Here is an 18,127-nt window from a genome sequence, read left to right as displayed (position 1 = left end):
ACCAAACCAGTGGTGCGTGTCTCCAGTCCTGTACGGCCCGTACCTGCTCCTCGCACCAAACCAGTGGTGCGTGTCCACAGCCCAGTGCATCATGGGCCAGCGCCCCGCATTTGCTGGGCTCCAGTGATGATCCATGGCCCGAAGCCTCCAGTGACGATCCATGGCACGAAGCCTCCAATGATGATCCATGGGCCGAAGCCTCCAGTGATGATCCATGGCCCGAAGCCTCCAGTGATGATCCATGGCACGAAGCCTCCAGTGATGATCCATGGCACAAAGCCTCCTGTGATGATCCATGGCACGAAGGCTCCAGTGATGGTCCATGGCCCGGAGCCTCCTGCGACGGTCTGCAGTCCAGATCCTCCTACGACAGTCTGCAGTCCAGAGTCTCCAGCTCCGGTCAGCTACTTTAATCCAGTGCCAGAGCAGTCCGCTCCACCGGTGCCTAGTCCAGCTTCGGTCAGCTGCTCCACTCCAGTGCCAGAGCAGTCCGCTCCACCGGTGCCAAGTCCAGCTCCGGTCAGCTGCTCTAGTCCAGTGCCAGAGTAGTCCACTCCACCGGGGTCCAGTTCAGCTCTGGTTAGCGGCTCCAGTCCAGTGCCAGAGCAGTCCGCTCCACCGGGGTCCAGTTCATCTCCGGTCAGCTGCTCCAGTCCAGTGCCAGAGTAGTCCACTCCACCGGGGTCCAGTTCAGCTCTGGTTAGCGGCTCAAGTCCAGTGCCAGAGCAGTCCGCTCCACCGGGGTCCAGTTCATCTCCGGTCAGCGGCTACACTCCAGTGCCAGAGCAGTCCGCTCCACCGGTGCCCTGCTCTGGTTATCTGCTCCCTACCAGAGCCGGGGCAGTCCACTTCACCGGTGCCCAGTCCGGGTCCGGTCGTCTACTCTTCCTCCATGCCGGAGCCATCTGCTCCACCGGGGTCCGAGCCGGAACCAGACGTCAACCCCTCTCCAGGATCGGGGCCTCCCATACCTGGGTCCAGACAGGACTTGGTGCATCGCGGGAGGACTGCCGAGCCTGAACCAGACGTCAACGCCTCTCCAGGGTCGAGGGCTCCCACACCAGGTTCCAGACAGGGCTTGGTGCATCGTGGGAGGACTGAGAGGGGAAGCATCGCGCCGGGGTCCAGACCGGACCAGGTGTGCTACGGGGAGGCAGGAAAGGAGAGGAGTTTACGGCGTCCGGAGCCGCCACCGAGACTAGATGCCCACCCGGACCCTCCCCTAATAAGTCAGGTTTTTGCGGCCGGAGTCCGCACCTTTGGGGGGGGTACTGTCACGCCCTGACCTTGAGAGCCCTGTTATTTCTCTAGTTAGTTTGGTCAGGGTGTGAATGCTAGTTGATCTATGTTATATATTTCTATGTTGGCCGGGTGTGGTTCCCAATCAGAGGCAGCTGTCGATCGTTGTCTCTGATTGGGGATCATACTTAGGCAGCCATTTTGCCTACCTATGTTGTGGGATCTTGTTTCTGTTTAGGCTTGTTGCTGTTAGCCTTTAGAACTTCACGTTCAGTTGCTTTTGTTATTTATAAGTGTTTATTTAATAAATTAAACATGTACGCATACTACGCTGCACCTTGGTCCGATCCTTTACACAGCGAACGTGACAGAAGATTCCACCACCAACAGACCAAGCAGCGTGGCCAGGAGGAGCAGACACCCTGGACACAGGTGGGGAAGACATTTTGGACATGGGAGGAGATATTAGCCGGTAAAGGACCCTGGGCGAAGGAAGAAGCCCAGGCAGGAGAGGATCAAAGGCGACGCCGACGGTGCCGACCGCAAAGGAAGCACGAGAGGCAGCCCCAAGAAAATGTTTTGGGGGGGCACAAGGAGCAGAAGGAGGCCCTGAAAGGGCTGACTGTGGAGGAAGAGGAAGCCGCTATTATAGAGGCCCTCCAAGACATGCAGCTCAGCACTCTGAGAGAGGAGATAACTACCTTACGGGGGCTGTTAGCTAAGAGAGAGCAGGAGCGCTCCCCTTCAGAGGGAGGCGCTGCAGGAGGCCCACAGGGAGAAGGAGCCAGTGGATGCACGGAGAGAGGAGCTGGCCAGACAACAGGAGGAGCTGAGATAGGAGTTAACCCTCCAGCAGCAGAGAGCTCAGTCCTTAGAGCAGAGGCTGGTGGAGCCAGGTTTCAGAAGAGAGCCAACTCCCCGCACTCGCTTTGAGGAGCGTGTGACTGTGCAGGCACCAGGCTATGCGCCGGCTTCACAGACTGATACGGCCCGTGCCTACTCCTCGTCTCTGATTGGGGATCATACTTAGGCAGCCATTTTGCCTACCTATGTTGTGGGATCTTGTTTCTGTTTAGGCTTGTTGCTGTTAGCCTTTAGAACTTCACGTTCAGTTGCTTTTGTTATTTTGTCAAGTGTTTATTTAATAAATTAAACATGTACGCATACCACGCTGCACCTTGGTCCGATCCTTTACACAGCGACCGTGACAGTTAAACCTTAACCAGTGAGAAGTCCTTAATCCATGCACCAGTTTAGACTTGGTTTGGAATTAGAAATAAATTCCAGGAATAGTGGAAAGAAAGTGCAAGCATTCGAAAACAGTTCAACATTGGTCATCCTGGATATGAAGATATGAGTCAATGAGACTTACTGTTATTGAGGTTTCAGGCCTTTTACGCTCCCTTGTTTTGTGCCCTTTGGTTCAAGGCTTGGCATTTATCCTCTGAGCAAAAATAGACTTGATCTGATTGTGTTCTGACTGTATCAGTGATTCAGTCAGTTGTTTATGGGACCATTTCATGATGTCACTAGTTAATTGCTCAAAACAAAGCACCTTCGCCACCAATTAAATTGTAATTTCCTGTTTTCACCAGTCAACTCCATCTATTCCATTTATACTGACCAATCACTGAGGTCACTGACGGTCACCAGGAAGTGAATTGCATAACAGATATTTTTATTTATTTTATTTTTAATTTTTTCGTATTTTATTTCGTGATATCCAATTGGGATCCAATTACGATCTTGTCTCATCGCTGCAACTCCCCAACGGGCTCGGGAGAGGCGAAGGTCGAGTCACGCGTCCTCCGAAACATGACCTGCCAAACCGCGCTTCTTAACACCCGCCCGCTTAACCCGGAAGCCAGCTGCACCAATGTTTCGGAGGAAACACTGTCATTATAGACATTTTAACTGTCATTTGACAACCCACTGACTGGATGGAATTTGCATTTGCAGAGTTTCACAACTGAACAAACAGAGGTGAGGACAAGTCAGTAGCATGAAAATACTTTCAAAAACATTGGGGTGTCTGTCTCTATATTATTGTGTAATATGGGGTGACTCCATGTCCTTATACACTCTTAGAAAAAATAGTTCCAAAAGGGTTCTTCGGCTGTCCCCATAGAATAACCCTTTTTGGTTTCAGGTAGAACTATTTTGGGTTCCATGTAGAACCCTCTGTGTAAAGGGTTCTACATGGAACTCAAAACGGTTCTACCTGGAACCAAAAAGGGTTCTTCAAAGGGTTCTCCTATGGAGACAGCCAAAGAACCGTTTTAGGTTCAAGACAGCACCTTCTTTTCTAAGAGAGTTTGCCCCTTTCATCTTCCCTGGGATTATTGTAAACAATAAACTAGCAATAGAGAGGAGGTCAACACTGAAACTATATTAGTTTTGTTCCATAAACCCAGGAGATATAGCTACTGTATTGTATCAAAGCCAGGAGCAGTCTCAATGACCATGGAGTGGATTGACTCAGTAAGCCCCAACAATGTTGTTATAAAGGGCTAATCTGGGTCATGGCTAGTTTTGATTGTTTCATTACAGTGAAGATTCACTGTTTCTTCTTAGCTTGTTTTATAAATTCCTTCCTCTTTTGATGGCTTGGTAATGGTTCTGTCCGTCTGTCCGTCCGTCCATCTATTATGTGAGCATGGCTCTTGCTTATCCCCAGGCGGAGAAGACCAGGAATAATTGGAGCACTGAGCAAAGGGGAAGAGACTCACACAGGGGTCATTACCACTAAGCATTTGAGTAAGCCTGGCTGGGCATATCTGACATATCCATCTGTTATGGATCATGCAGACCGTATCTGCCTCTGCCTCTCTCTCTTGCTCTCGCTCTCTCTCTCTCGCTCTCTCTCTCTGTCTCTCTCGCTCTCTTGCTCTCTCTCTCTCCCTCTCTCTCCCTCTTGCTCTCTCTCTCTCGCTCTCTTGCTCTCTCTCTCTCTCTCTCTCTCTCTCTCTCTCTCTCTCTCTCTCTCTCTCTCTCTCTCTCTCTCTCTCTCTCTCTCTCTCTCTCTTTCTCTGCTGAGAATTTAATTTGCTCAACTGAGCAATTACCTGTATTTACTGTTACCTTGGTGGATAACAAAAGTTGATATGATGTTGGATGATGATAGGGGTTAGTTAAACCCACATTTGATATCTGGTATAATGTTACAGTCTCATTTGGCCATAGGATTGGTTTAATTGTATATTTCCTAAAGTCCCTCCCTCCCTCCCTTTGTTACTGTTACTGTACTTTATCATTAGGTCTGTGTTCATTGATACAGCGGGGTCAGGGCCATTACCTGTTTGAGGGCAAGGTGTGTGTTGTGTGTATCAAAGGACTCCCAGCCGGTCAGGAAGCAGGGCCCCAGGGCCGAGCAGTATTAGCCTGTTTCTCTTCCTCTCCGTGCCATCCAGCCTCCAGCTCTCTCTCCGGGGGAATGACCCCTGTGTGAAAGGGAAGAGATGGGGGGGGGAGGCCACCTAGTTCCCACTGGATTCTCTCCTCTTTGCCCCCTCGGTGCCCCCTGCTGTGCCCCCCTACGTGCCTATGTTCTGGGCAATAGAGCCAGGGCCTGTATTCATAAAGCATCTCAGAATCTGAGTGCTGATCTAGGATCAGGTCCATGTAATCTTATTCATTACGATCCATAAGGCCAAACTGAGCTTAGATCAGCACTGACATGCTTTATGAATACAGGTCCAGATCAGACTGCTCTAGTAATGAAGTACATTTTTTCCGTGATGCCCGCTCCACTGCTCACTCACGCTGTGTGTCAAGTAAACAACGGATTTGGTTGGTTTTCGGGATATAATTAATTTGGCCGCCGTTCATTATTTTTCAGGGGCTGTGACGGTGCACTGTCGAGGGGTTGAGTGGGCGGAGGCAGTGGGGAGCAGGTTTTTAATGGGCCAAGCTCCACGCCTAAATGAACAGCTAAACACGGTGAAAACAATCTGTAATTACACCGCTTACTGCCAATTTACCCCAATGTCACCTCTGCCAGCAAGCTGCCCAACCGCTCCCGACTCTTCCTTTTAATAATAAGTACACACAGTGATATCTGTGACATTTGAGTGTCTGAATAACTATATCAGTGTAAACAACTATTTCATTTAATTGACACATGTTGTGCATACTTGAGTAGTGTACCAACTGTGTACCAAACCATGTTAGCTCATAGAGTGCAAAGATGCTGTTGCTGGGTAAAAATAATCAAGTTTGACTTATAGAAAATCATTCTGTGAAAGTCTGAATTTGGAATCTCAGGTGGTTTCTTTTCAGCCTCGCTGCCCGTTTGGTAATCAAGTCAAGACTATTTATATGTCCTATATTTTATGGTACGTAAAAACGTTCACTGACCTGAATGAAATACACTTTCCAGCCCCACCGCAGGCTGGAGCCAGTGCAAATGTAAATACAGAAGATATCAATGGAAAACAGACCGCGGAAAAAATGAGAAGTTCAGAGAAAGGCGGAGTCCAGAGTCAAATGTTGTCCCCCTCGGGTGACTAACCCCTCAACCATTGTTGAAGGCTGTGTCCCTAATGGCACCCTATTCCATAGGGAGTCCCCATAGGGCTTTGGTAAAAAATTATGCACTATGTAGGGATATAGGGTGCCATTTGGGATGCAGACGTAATGTAACAGGCGGGGCTGGGCTGGTGTCCTTACCTACTCAGCTAGAGTGGGCACTTGAGGTGAATTATTGTTTGTGAGTGGAAACTTGGCCAGATAACCCTAGTGCTGCTGTCTCAGGACTGAGTAAGACCACTGTCTCCTCCCTCCCTCCCTCCCTCCCTCCGGCCCTCCCTCACTCTTACTCTATTTCCAGTTCACATAGTTTCTTTGTGTGTCTCTTTCTATCTCTCTCTGTACGCCCCTTCCTCACTCTTTGTAACCTTTTCACCTCTTTCGCTCTTCCTCGCTTTCAAAGTTCACACACTTTATTTGTCTCATTCATACAGAACCCCGCTTTCTCGCTCTCTCTGCTCTCTCTCTCTGCTCTCCCTCTCTGCTCTCCCTCTCTGTACACCCCCCTTTCTCTCTTTCTGTACACCCCCACCCCCCCTCTCTCTTTCTCTCTCTCTCTCTCTCTCTCTCTCTCTCGCTCTCTCTCTTTCTCTCTCTCTTTCTCTCTCTCTCTCTGTATATCCCCTCTCTCTCTTTCTCTCTCTCTTTCTCTCTCCCCCTCTCTCCACAGCTCCACTGCAGCTCTGGGTCTAGCAGGGCTGTTCACCTCTCTGTTGCTGTACTGCCCTGGTCAATGCCTGCTGCTGTAAATTCCAGGAGTAGTTGGAAACACAAACATAACCAGGACCAAGGCGGGCAGCATAGCCATGACAGAACCCCCCTCTCTCTCTCTCTCTCTCTCTCTCCCACTCTCCCACTCTCTCTCTCCCTCTCTCTCTCTCTTTTTCCTTTTGTCCCACCTAACCCTGTGCTCACCCTTCTGTTAACACTACTCCCTCACACCGGCTCTGGGCTCTGAGGGGTCTTGGAGTGTGTGAGCCTCACGGGACAAGGTCACCCTTGAATGTGTGTGTGTGGTGTGAGTGGTGTGTGTGTGTGTGTACGTACGTGTGTGTGTGTCTATACCTGAGTCTGTTTTAGCCACTGCTACTTCTCCTTGTGGAAATATGGGTGCTGTCGTTGCTCCTCTTTTGCCATGTGTCAGCACTGTATGTGTGTTTATTGTGGAGGTAATTGGGGAGCCCTAGACCACACTAACCCATGTTTGCCCCTTCTCGGGTTTTAGAAAAAAGTGATTACGGTAATTATGGCAGGCTGATGATATGCTTGGTGGGAATGAATGTTTCTCATTAAGATCTGTGGGCCCTAAACAACCTACCCTGATATAAACCTTGTCTGCACCCTAAATGGCACCCTATTCCCTACATATTGCAGTAATTTATAGGGCTCTGGTGAAAAGTAGTGCACTATATAAGGAAAAGCGTGCATAGGGCTCTGGTGAAAAGAAGTGCACTATGTAGGGGATAGGGTGCCATTTGGGACACAGACGCCGTCTGATAATAGAGACACTGTCTTAAGTACTGGCCGGGGCTGAGGCGCAGTCAGTCCTACGCCAATGACTCATACCCTCTTAATACCAAATCCACTATGTCCTTTAGGTATGGGAGATGTAGGTGTGAAATTTAATCGCACCCACTCTGATGTTGAACAAGACTTTATTCTGCGATGAAATTCAACACATCAACTCGGACCTTATCAGTGCCATCTATGTTTATATCTATGGATGTTTTTACAAAAAAACGAAATATCTGCTTCTCTTCTACATCAGATTTGCAACCTTTCTGTTTACACTATCCTTATATTAGCCTTGGGTGTGATGGGGCCAAAGCCACATTCATGCTTTGTGTCAATGTCAGTATATAAACACACAAAAGTAGGGTAGCTATTCAAATGTTTGTGTTTATTAAATTTTTCACAGATTTTTCTTCTTTCCTTGCACTGGATCCCCTCCCTCTCTCTCTCTCCAGTCACTCTAAAAGAGGGAAGTTGCCATGCCAATGTGCTGAGCGAACGGAAAAAAATGTATGTTTCAAGAAACAAAAGTCATGGAGAAAGATTGGTGACCACAGGAAGTCATAACACAGCATGTCCTGACTGATAGGGACCCTGGCAATTTCCACATTCACACTTTCCACTTTCTCAACATCAATCAAGGGTCACATGACTGGAGAGCGGTACTGTACGTGGGTGCATGGGATAATGAGGCACTGTCATGTGTTTCGGCGAAACATGTTTAGCACAGCAAATGGGAGGTTGATCTATCTTTTTCATGATGGTAGTATTCTAGCATACATTTATTTTCTCTCTCCCTGATTTGCTATCATACTTTCACATTTCCCTAAGTGTATTGTTACCTGTGTAGCCCTACAGTAGATCCCAGTAGATCTCTGATTCAGAGGGTTTGGGTTAAATGCAGAAGACACATTGTGGTTTAATGTATTCAGTTGTGGAACTTACTAGGTATCCCCTTTCCCCATTATCAACCCACAGTAGTATCACAAAATTTGATAAGACACTAATAGGTGTGCTGCCAAGTTCACTCTCTCCATGTGACTGGAACCAAATATGCACAATGCCACCTGCTACAAGCTGTTCTTTTTAACCCATAATTAGGCTATTCATCTGCTTTCTCACTCCAATGTCTGTCTGTTGAGCCCAATAATTACTGGTCTATGTTAGGATAAACCCTAGACGGCGGCCATCTTGGGTATATTTGCTTGGCTTCTCTGAAATATCAACCTTATGACTATGTTTGTCATATATTTTGGTCTATAACACTGTGATTATTCTCTCACTGCTAGATCATTTGATTATGTCAAACTTTATAAAATGCGGAAATTCATCTTAGAAGAATTTCCTCTTTTTAAAGATTGGCGTAGTTTGTCACTATCTTTAACCACAGGGTGTGACCACATGAACATGCACAGTGACTTATAATGACACTTGACATTTAAAGCTCTATGCAAGGCAGAAAAACGTAAGGCTTATTTCCACAGAGGTACTGATTCAACCAAACCGGGTTGATACAGCCTTCAGCTTTTGGGAAACTTTTCGTTTCCCCAAGATAATCCATAGGAATAGAATTACTAGAATGGACATTTTTATAATTCAAGTCAATGTTCTGTGATGGTTGAATGGGTAATTGTATTTCTATGAGTTGAAGTCCCAAAACCCCTTCGAAAATACCAACCCTGGTTTTATTTATTTTTATTTCAACAATTAGTAAATAGTTGATTTAGTAATATACAGTGCATTTGGAAAGTATTCAGACCCCTTGACTTTTTCCACATTCTATTACATTACAGCTTTATTCTAAAATGGAATTTTCCCTCTTCAATCTACCTCATAATGACAAAGCAAAAACAGGTTTTTAGACATTTTTGCAAATGTATTACAAATGAAAAACAGAAATACCTTATTTACATAAGTATTCAGACCCTTTGCTATGAGACTCGAAATTGAGCTCAGGTGCATCCTGAGATGTTTCTATAACTTCATTGGATTCCACCTGTGGTAAATTAAATTGATTGGACATGATTTGGAAAAGTACACACCTGTCTATATAAGGTCCAACAGTTGGCAGTGCATGTCAGAGCAAAAACCATGAGGTCGAAGGAATTGTCCGTAGAGCTCCGAGACAGGATTGTGTCGAGGCACAGGTCTGTGGAAGAAGTTTGGAACCACCAAGACTCTTCCTAGAGCTGGCCGCCTGGCCAAACTGAGCAATCGGGGAAGAAGGGCCTTGGTCAGAGAGGTGACCAAGAACCTGATGGTCACCCTGACTGAGCTCCAGAGTTCCTCTGTGGAGATGGGAGAACCTTCCAGAAGGACAACCATCTCTGCAGCACTCCACCAATCAGGCCTTTAAGGTAGAGTGGCCAGACGGAAGCCACTCTTCACTAATAGGCACTTGGAGTTTGCAAAAAAAGGCACCTAAAGGACTCTCAGACCATGAGAAACAAGATTCTCTGGTCTGATGAAACCAAGATTGAATGCCAAGCGTCACGTCAGGAGGAAACCTGGCACCATTCCTATGGTGAAGCATGGTGGTGGAAGCATCATCATGCTGTGGGGATGTTTTTCAGCGGCAGGGACTGGGAGACTAGTCAGGAATTGAGGGAAAGATGAACGGAGCAAAGGACAGAGAGATCCTTGATGAAAACCTGCTCCAGAGTGATCAGGACCTCAGACTGGGGCGAAGGTTCACCTTCCAACAGGACAGTGACCCTAAGCACACATGCAATACAATGCAGGAGTAGCTTCGGGACAAGTCTCTGAATGACCTTGAGTGGCCCAGCAATAGCTCGGACTTGAACCAGATCAAACATCTTTGGAGAGACCTGTAAAAAAGCTGTGCAGCGACGCTCCCCATCCAACCTGAAAGAGCTTGAGAGGATCTGCAGAGAAGAATGGGAGAAACTCCCCAAATACAGGTGTGCCAAGCTTGTAGCGTCATACCCAAGAAGACTTGAGGCTGTAATCGCTGCCAAAGGTGCTTCAACAAAGTACTGAGTATTTGAAATACATTTGCAAAAATTTCTAAAAACCTGTTTTTGCTTTGTCATTATGGGGTATTGTGTGTAGATTGATGAGGAAAAAAAACTATTTTATCAATTTTAGAATACATCTGTAACTTAACAAAATGTGGAAAAAGTCAAGGGGTCTGAATACTTTCGAAATGCACTGTATGTTGTATTGTAAGGCAATTAAGCCAAGGTATTATAAAGTTCCCGAAGCATACACAAGCAGAAACTGTCCCTTCATAAAGTAAATCATTTGTTGTCTTTATTCATTGTTCTAATGACCAGACTGTCTGGATTGTCTTAGAAAGCCCTGCTTGGAACAGTTAACAAGCTTCATTGCCTGTTGCGAATGTTAGCACAGAGCATAATTCAAATTCATTTGCTGTCATACTTAGATAAACAATAGCGACTACAAACAGTACTGAGCTTGCTAGTAATGGGAAGACAAATCATGTTACGGAAAGACACGCAGAGGATGGATGGCATCCTCCACTGCAATAAATTATGCTCTTATTTGATTTACCCACCCAACTTTTAATGAACTATTGCTAATGACTTTCTCATAGTCCCAAAACGTGTATGTGGGTGTGGGAGTGAGTGAGTGAGTGAGTGAGTGAGTGAGTGAGTGAGTGGGAATGTATGTGTGCGCATGCTTAATTTTGTCTCTGCAGTGTGTGTGTGTGTGCACTCAACCTCATCAAATTTGAAGTGTGGATCTCTGTTGCATGGCAGCCAGCGACATCACCCATAGCGTGGAACAGCTAGGCCCTGCAGTGGAAAGGGAAGGGTTGTGTCCTAAATGGCACCCTATTCCCTACATAGTGCACTACTTTTGACTAGATACTAATGGACCCTGGACAAAAGTAGTGCACTATATAGGGAATAGGGTGCTATTTTGGATGAGACCAAGGCAGTTGCTCTGCTCTCTGTGTTAGAGGGACATCTGCTCGAGGGCCGGGCACGACGCTGCGGGCCTCCAATGGGAGAGGCCCAAAATGAGAGCCTCTGAAGCTGAACTGTGTTTGTGTGTGTGTGTGTGTGTGTGTGTGAGAGAGAGAGAGAGAGAGAGAGAGAGAGAGAGAGAGAGAGAGAGAGAGAGAGAGAGAGAGAGAGAGAGAGAGAGAGAGAGAGAGAGAGAGAGAGAGAGAGAGAGAGAGAGAGAGAGAGAGAGAGAGAGAGAGAGAGAGAGAGAGAGAGAGAGAGAGAGAGAGAGAGAGAGAGAGAAAGAGAGCGAGAGAGAGAGAGAGAACTGGAAACTGGCACACATAAAAATAGGATACGCGTTTTCCCACAGCTGAGCAGGATTTGGAAGGCCTGCAAGGAAACTTGTTTGCTTGCCTCATGTGGCTCATGAGAGGCCTGCATATTACTTGTGAAAAGATATCAGCTGCATAACTCCTGTGGTGAAATGCTTCTGGTTTGAACTTCAAGTCAACAGCGGTCATTGACACCTAGTCCCAGAGATGGCTGTGAGGGAAGCCGAAAAGGGAGGACTGGAGATATTTATGTTGTGTTCATTTCCTTCCCCTCTCTCTGTTCTGTTCCTCTCTGACACAAGTTTGTGATTCAGACCTACCGATTGAACATTGCCACATTTAGGTCCAAATTACACAGCGTTTAAACAACTTCTTTCTCCTGTTTATAAATCCGGAGCGGTAAATTGTTTTTCGAAGTAAAACAATGTGACCCATTAAGGGAAGAGCAGGTAGTATATGGCTATGGGTCCCGGTCAAAAGTAGTGCACTACATAGGGAATAGGGTGCCATTGGGGATGCAACCTATGTGGTAGTCCTGAGGACAGGCTGCTTTCTGTTGATCAACCCAAGGTCCACTGTGCAAAACAAGTGATTTGGGGTTGAGTCGTCCCAAAAAAAAAAGTCCCATAGGGCGGCGCACAATTGGCCCAGCATTGTCCGGGTTTGGCCGGTGTAGGCCGTCATTGTAAATAAGAATTTGTTCTTAACTGACTTGTCTAGTTAAATAAAGGTAAAAAAATAAAGAAAATAAAAAAAAATGGCACCCTATTCCCTATTTTCAGTGCACTACTTTTGACTAGGGCCCATAAGGGTCTAAATCACAAAGCTGTAACATGACCCAAATGCTGTTTACCGCATAATAAAATTCTGGATTATAAATACCTTTTCTGAATTACAAATCCATTCAGGACCATGATTTAGACTACAAATTATATATGTTATGGGTATTTCATCATTTTAATTCATTGCATTTCTTAATTGTTTGAGTGTTGCACCTTTTGATGTTTATAGGATTGTTAAAACCCCCAACGGTGAGAGTTCAGACTTAATGTGCAAAATGCACTCTTGTACACAGAAATTACCAATGGGGTAACTGCTCCTGTATGTAATATACTGTAGGTCAGTTAATTTTAGGAGAAAATTCTGCATCATAAGTGGGGTTGTGTCAAGATACTAGTATTGCAATACTTAGAAATATAATGGCAAGGAAACAAAACATGAAGTAAACTTAATTTTATAAGGAAAACAATCCTAATGTTGGAAACAAACAGCCTAAAGTTGTCAATCGGTCACGTGTTTATTTTCCAAGCTATAGCAAACAATATTTTACATAAAGTAGGTTTTTAAAGAGTTCAGTCTGCTTCATGTTTGCCTCTTTGCCATGGAAAATCAAGGATCGTAGGATTGTGATACTGGTATTTTAACAACCATGTAAGAATCCTGGGTTTGGTTATTTTCATTTGCATGCAAGAATGGATTTTCAAGAATCGATGTTGCAACTGCAATATAAACACTGTTAATTACTGTATGAAACAATAAAGGCATTCAAGCTACATAGAGGAAATAATATGTGCATTCTTTACACAGTTGAAAACCTGCATGCATTGCTTTGATGTAATAATCATAGAGCCAGCCTGGCAGAGATTATGCAGCATTATGTATGCTCCGATCAATATGGGTCAGATAATGGGTGCAGAGAATACACAGATCAATGGTAGCCAGATGTCACACACACACACACACCGACACGCGCACACACACTTGTGCACCTACACTCGTACACACTCGCACACACACTTGCACACACACTCCCACACACACATTCAAGGGCGACCTTGTCCAGCGAGGCTCACACACAGCTCTCTTGCACCTCTCATGGCATCTCCTGTGTGCCTTTGGAAATGTGACATCAACCAGCTCACAACCTGATCTTACACCCTCATTCCAGGAACAACCCCACTATTTGAAGTTCACTATTATCAATGGATTGACTCAGAGGTAATGTAGAGCTTCATTGTTAAACTCCGATTATTGACACTTATATTATGCTGAAGTTTAGTGCAAGATGTTATGTACTCTGTACTTTGACATTTTATGTACTCTGTACTTTGACATTTTAGCCTTATGCATAATATGAGTATGTCCGGCACTTTTGGAAGAGAATAAGCTACCGCTATTTCAGAACAGATTTTGGTGTACAATGCAATGCATGCTACTTCTGCAAAGGTAAGTGTGTGTGTGTGTGTGTGTGTGTGTGTGTGTGTGTGTGTGTGTGTGTGTGTGTGTGTGTGTGTGTTGGTAGGCTGCTCAGATAGTCAGTCCTTGTTGTGATTCAAACTTGATTTGTGCAATATATATATATATATAATCACTGCAATATAATAGGCAGATGATGTAGCCATTCCAAACGAATATGTCCCTCCTTCACCCTTATGTGCTGAAGAATCAAACATAGAAGCATTGAATACATAGAAAAATCGCGACGTCATGGAAAGAATGACGTCAGGTTTGATTAGCCGCCGGGGAAGGTGGGTGGAGCTAACACAACCGACAGAGCCAGGGAGATATACACACAAATAAACAGATATCAGTGCACATTTAATGTTGGTTAAATCATACGAGGCAAGAACTGATCTTTGCATCCATCAGATTTTTATAAAGTAAGACGGGGCAAAGAGTGGGTGCTAGAGGATCTCCATCCGGGAATGGAATTGATGACGTAACCGTTTCCACGGGCGACTGATATGTTGGTTAAGCCAATGGGGATCTATATTGGCGTTCTTGCCCATCCCCCTGACGTGAATCACATGTCCCTTGCGATGTTGTGACAGTGTAGTGGGCGGGATTTTACCACAGATCGAGAAAGAGGGGCAGTCTGTAGTGAGAGACTGAGGAGAGCGAAAGAGAGGAAGGGCTCAGAGGTAATATTCGGAGAACGGAGTAAGTACTTTGTTAGAATTTTTTTTTGCACACAAATATATATTTCGATAAGTTGTGACATGGACACAAGCCAAGCTTTGATTCTGGTAAGCAATAGCGGGACGGTTTGGTTTTATCTCCTTACTACAGTTTTAGCTCAACGGTAAACGTTAGCTAGCTCAGTGCAGCTGCTCATGAGTTCATGTCTAGCTTCAAGCTAGCTTCCACTTGGGTAAGAAGATGGAACAACTGACATTGGGCTTCTGGTTCTTTACACCACAATTTGCTTCGGACATTAACCTACCTAACATTTTCCAACACCGGCTCTTAGTGACGAGTTAATGGAATTTCCAACGTGTTGTAACGCGTGAAAATACTAACTCGCGGGTGACTTGGTGTTTGAAAAGTTGTGTAGCTAAATAACGTTAGCGGTGTAACGTTATTTAGAAATGAGCTCGACTGCACACACTGTAGCTTTGGAGGAGCTCGTGGACAGGAGGTGGATGTTGAAGCCGAAGCCCTACTGTACTAAGCAGGAGTGAAAAATAAGCAAACATCGTGGTGAAAACCACTTGAAATAACCAAGTGGCTCAAATAGCTTGTTGTATTATTTGCGTGAGTAGCTAACTATGTGAACGTTATTTGAGTCCAGCCATACTAGTCGACTCGGACTCCAATTTAATTAATCCAGAATCATAATGGCTGGGTTCTTTTTACTCAGCCTGAACTTGCTATCGTAGTTGGCTAATAGTTGACTTGACACATGCAGTGCACTCCACAAGGAGTCGATAACCTGTAGTTAGGTTAGCGTAATTTAGATAGTTGGCTAGCTTTCTTGCTGCACAAGGACAATGTCCGTTTCTTTATGGTACTGTTACATTTGGTACACTATTTTTAATTGAGAAATTGTAGTTTGCTTACATTTTGCTTGGGTACATTGGCAATTTTGCCGGTTAGCTACCTAACATTAAGCCTCGACGACTGGCAGTCCACTTGAAATTATTCCATGGTGTTATTCCACTGCACTGGTCAGTTCTAACGTCAGGTGCCCAGTTGCTTAGCCAACGTTAGCTGGCTAGCTAGCTAACGTTACTCACTTGTCTATAACTACTAACGTTAGCTAGCTAGAGTAGTAACCAGTGGTTGCCTTGTGACATAGCCGACTTGTTAGCTAGGTAACATTAGTCCTGACTGACAGCAAATGTTACCCAGTTTAAACGAAGGATATAGCTAGCTAATGTTACTTAACTGTGTGCAGAAACTAGCTAGCTAGGTGAAGCTAGCCTAGCAGGTTAACGTTAGTGAACCAGCTGCTAACATTGTCCAACCTACCTTTTAACGTTAAATGTTTTGCAACCGTAGCTACGCCGCAACATATCGTTAAGTTAGCTACTAGCAGTTCTGTCTGAACTCTGTCTTTGGAACCTGTCATGCATATCAGCTTGCTGATATGCACTCTGGATAACAGCTGAGATAGCGAAGTTTCAACTTAGTACAGCTAAAGTTAACAAGTGACATTACCGCCGGTGTATCTATTTAGTTGCAGCATTGCCCATAGTTGATCCATCTAACTAGCTACTATCCATTACCCAGTCATGCTTTGTTTTCGCTCAGTGTGCCACCATTAGCTACCAACCTCACGCGTTATTTGTTCACGTTATGACTAGGCAACGGAACCGATCATTTGACCTTGACTACAGATAGTCCAAAGGCAATTTTCTCCATCTTCTCTTTTCCTACTGCAACGCTTGTGTACTGGTCCCAGTGTGATAGCTCGTCTCCTATCACGTTTTGGTGTCTTAAGAGAAGGGATCAGTCCTTATCCTATTAAATGGCACCCGGCTTGCTGCGCTTTGCCAGCAATGCATTCGAGTCTCTGTGCTGAATGCTGAGCTTCGAATGAACGCTGCTGGTTGACCATGTGGATTACAATCACTTATCGTTTGTGAATCTGTGTCTTCAAGTTGCAAACATTGGGAATTCCATTGATCCGTGCAACGCTTGTATTGAAGTCTAGTAATGTGTATTAATATGCATCCATAATATATTTGAAGAATTTGCAATGCTGGAGTCATGTAAGAGAGGAATGGTGATAATTGGACAAGTTGTATAAAATAACGTTTTTAACCCATATCAGGGTAGGATATGAGTTTATGCTTGTTTTGGGTCAGGGTGTTCTGAGATGTGTGAAATATCATTGTTCTCTCTGCTGACTGCTGTCAATTTTATCAAGATTTCGTTGCATTCTGAAAACATTAATGGCATTCAATAGGAGTTGTATTTAGGAGTGGGATTTCTATCTTCTAGACATTTGCCTTTTAGAGATCCATACATTTTTTTAATGATTCACCTCACCCATCAAAAAAACCAACCTTTGACAGTGTGTCTGAGGCTGTAGTTTTAACCAAAACTGTTGCTGCCACTCAGGAATGAACCAGATGCAGTCCAGCAGACTAAAACTGAGCATACAGTAATATAACCCTTCTCACTTGCTTTTGTCCCTGTTCAATTATTAAAATAGGTGTATGTTCTGTGTATTGCATAAGATTTCTATGCCAATGATTCATGAGGAGTTTCACGATCGACTGACTAATTATTAGTCTGCTACTAGTACTGAATAGGATTTTAAGTCATCTGTCTCTGGTCTTACATTGTTTTGGAAAGGAAACATATGCCTTTGAGTGGTTAAAGTGATTTGTTGTGCTTCAGTCAGAGGGTTTAACCTAATTAAATTGGTAGGCCGACATTACCTCAGTAGAATAGCTATAGGATTTCAGTCTTGTCGTCGTAACACATTTCTTGGTAAATTAGGATTATTGAGCAGCAGTAGGCTATGTAGTTAATATTAACGGAATTTAGAATAGACAGGTGTCAAAATATAACATGTATATTGCAATTGTCGAATAGTTACTATTAGGATTCGGTAGGTACTATGCCGTAACATTATTAACCTGTTAAACAAAGTTTCAGACAATGTGCTGTCTATTCCAGGTAATGATTTGGCCCTGTAGACCCTGCATCCCAGACTCATAGTTGATATGGACCCTGGCAGGGTTGCCTGATGCATGCTTACTTCACTGGCAACCTGCTAAACCATATTTCCCACTCATGTTGAACGTTGTCTGTAATTTGCAGGAAATCTAACATACAACATCAAATCTAAGAAATTACTACTATAATCCTCCTGTTGTCTTACTATTGTAAGACCTACTAAGGAAACTTAGTAACCAAGACCCCTACTGCAAAAGGCACAATTGTTTATGTAAGAGGCAATGGTGCCTTTGTCACATTAATCTGAGGTGACATTCAACCCCATGTAGGCTCTCATGGAAAGCTAAATGTAGTCTGCTGTATTAAGTAAGCCTACATTGTATGATGCTGCTTTTTACTCACGCTGGAGTGTTGCGTATCTCCTCAATATTGTAAGGGCAAGGATATTCCACACTGCAGTTTAAGGGCAAGTTGAGTCTGACTCATGGTGGCTCAATTAGGCTAGAGTCTAAACAGCCACGAAAGCTCATATTTCCTTCTCTTTCGGATTTCTCACGTGTTCTCGTTTTAATCAAATTGGCATAGAGACATATTAAAGATAAAGAGCATTTTCTTAATTTAGGCAAAACATTTTTGTATGGATACCTTTTACATATGTATTTGTGTCAGTCT

General features: G+C 44.6%; 1 protein-coding gene across 7 annotated transcripts in view; it reads left to right on the top strand.

Annotated features, from left to right (window-relative positions):
• The first annotated feature begins 14,404 nt into the window (after positions 1–14,404).
• LOC121549909 (plasma membrane calcium-transporting ATPase 1-like) overlaps positions 14,405–18,127 on the top strand; it is a 65,969-nt gene continuing 62,246 nt past the window's right edge. For 6 of the 7 annotated variants that reach the window (XM_041861919.2, XM_041861902.2, XM_041861911.2 and 3 more), the window contains exon 1: positions 14,405–14,485. The gene's annotated coding sequence lies outside the window, so the exon portion shown is untranslated. Of the gene's footprint in view, positions 14,572–18,127 lie in introns of all 7 variants that reach the window. The other variant, XM_041861894.2, reaches the window with a different exon arrangement.

Source organism: Coregonus clupeaformis, chromosome 2, assembly GCF_020615455.1.
Source record: "Coregonus clupeaformis isolate EN_2021a chromosome 2, ASM2061545v1, whole genome shotgun sequence".
In the NCBI taxonomy this organism is placed as follows: Eukaryota; Metazoa; Chordata; class Actinopteri; order Salmoniformes; family Salmonidae; genus Coregonus; species Coregonus clupeaformis.
This window is presented reverse-complemented; position numbering and strand designations above follow the sequence as displayed.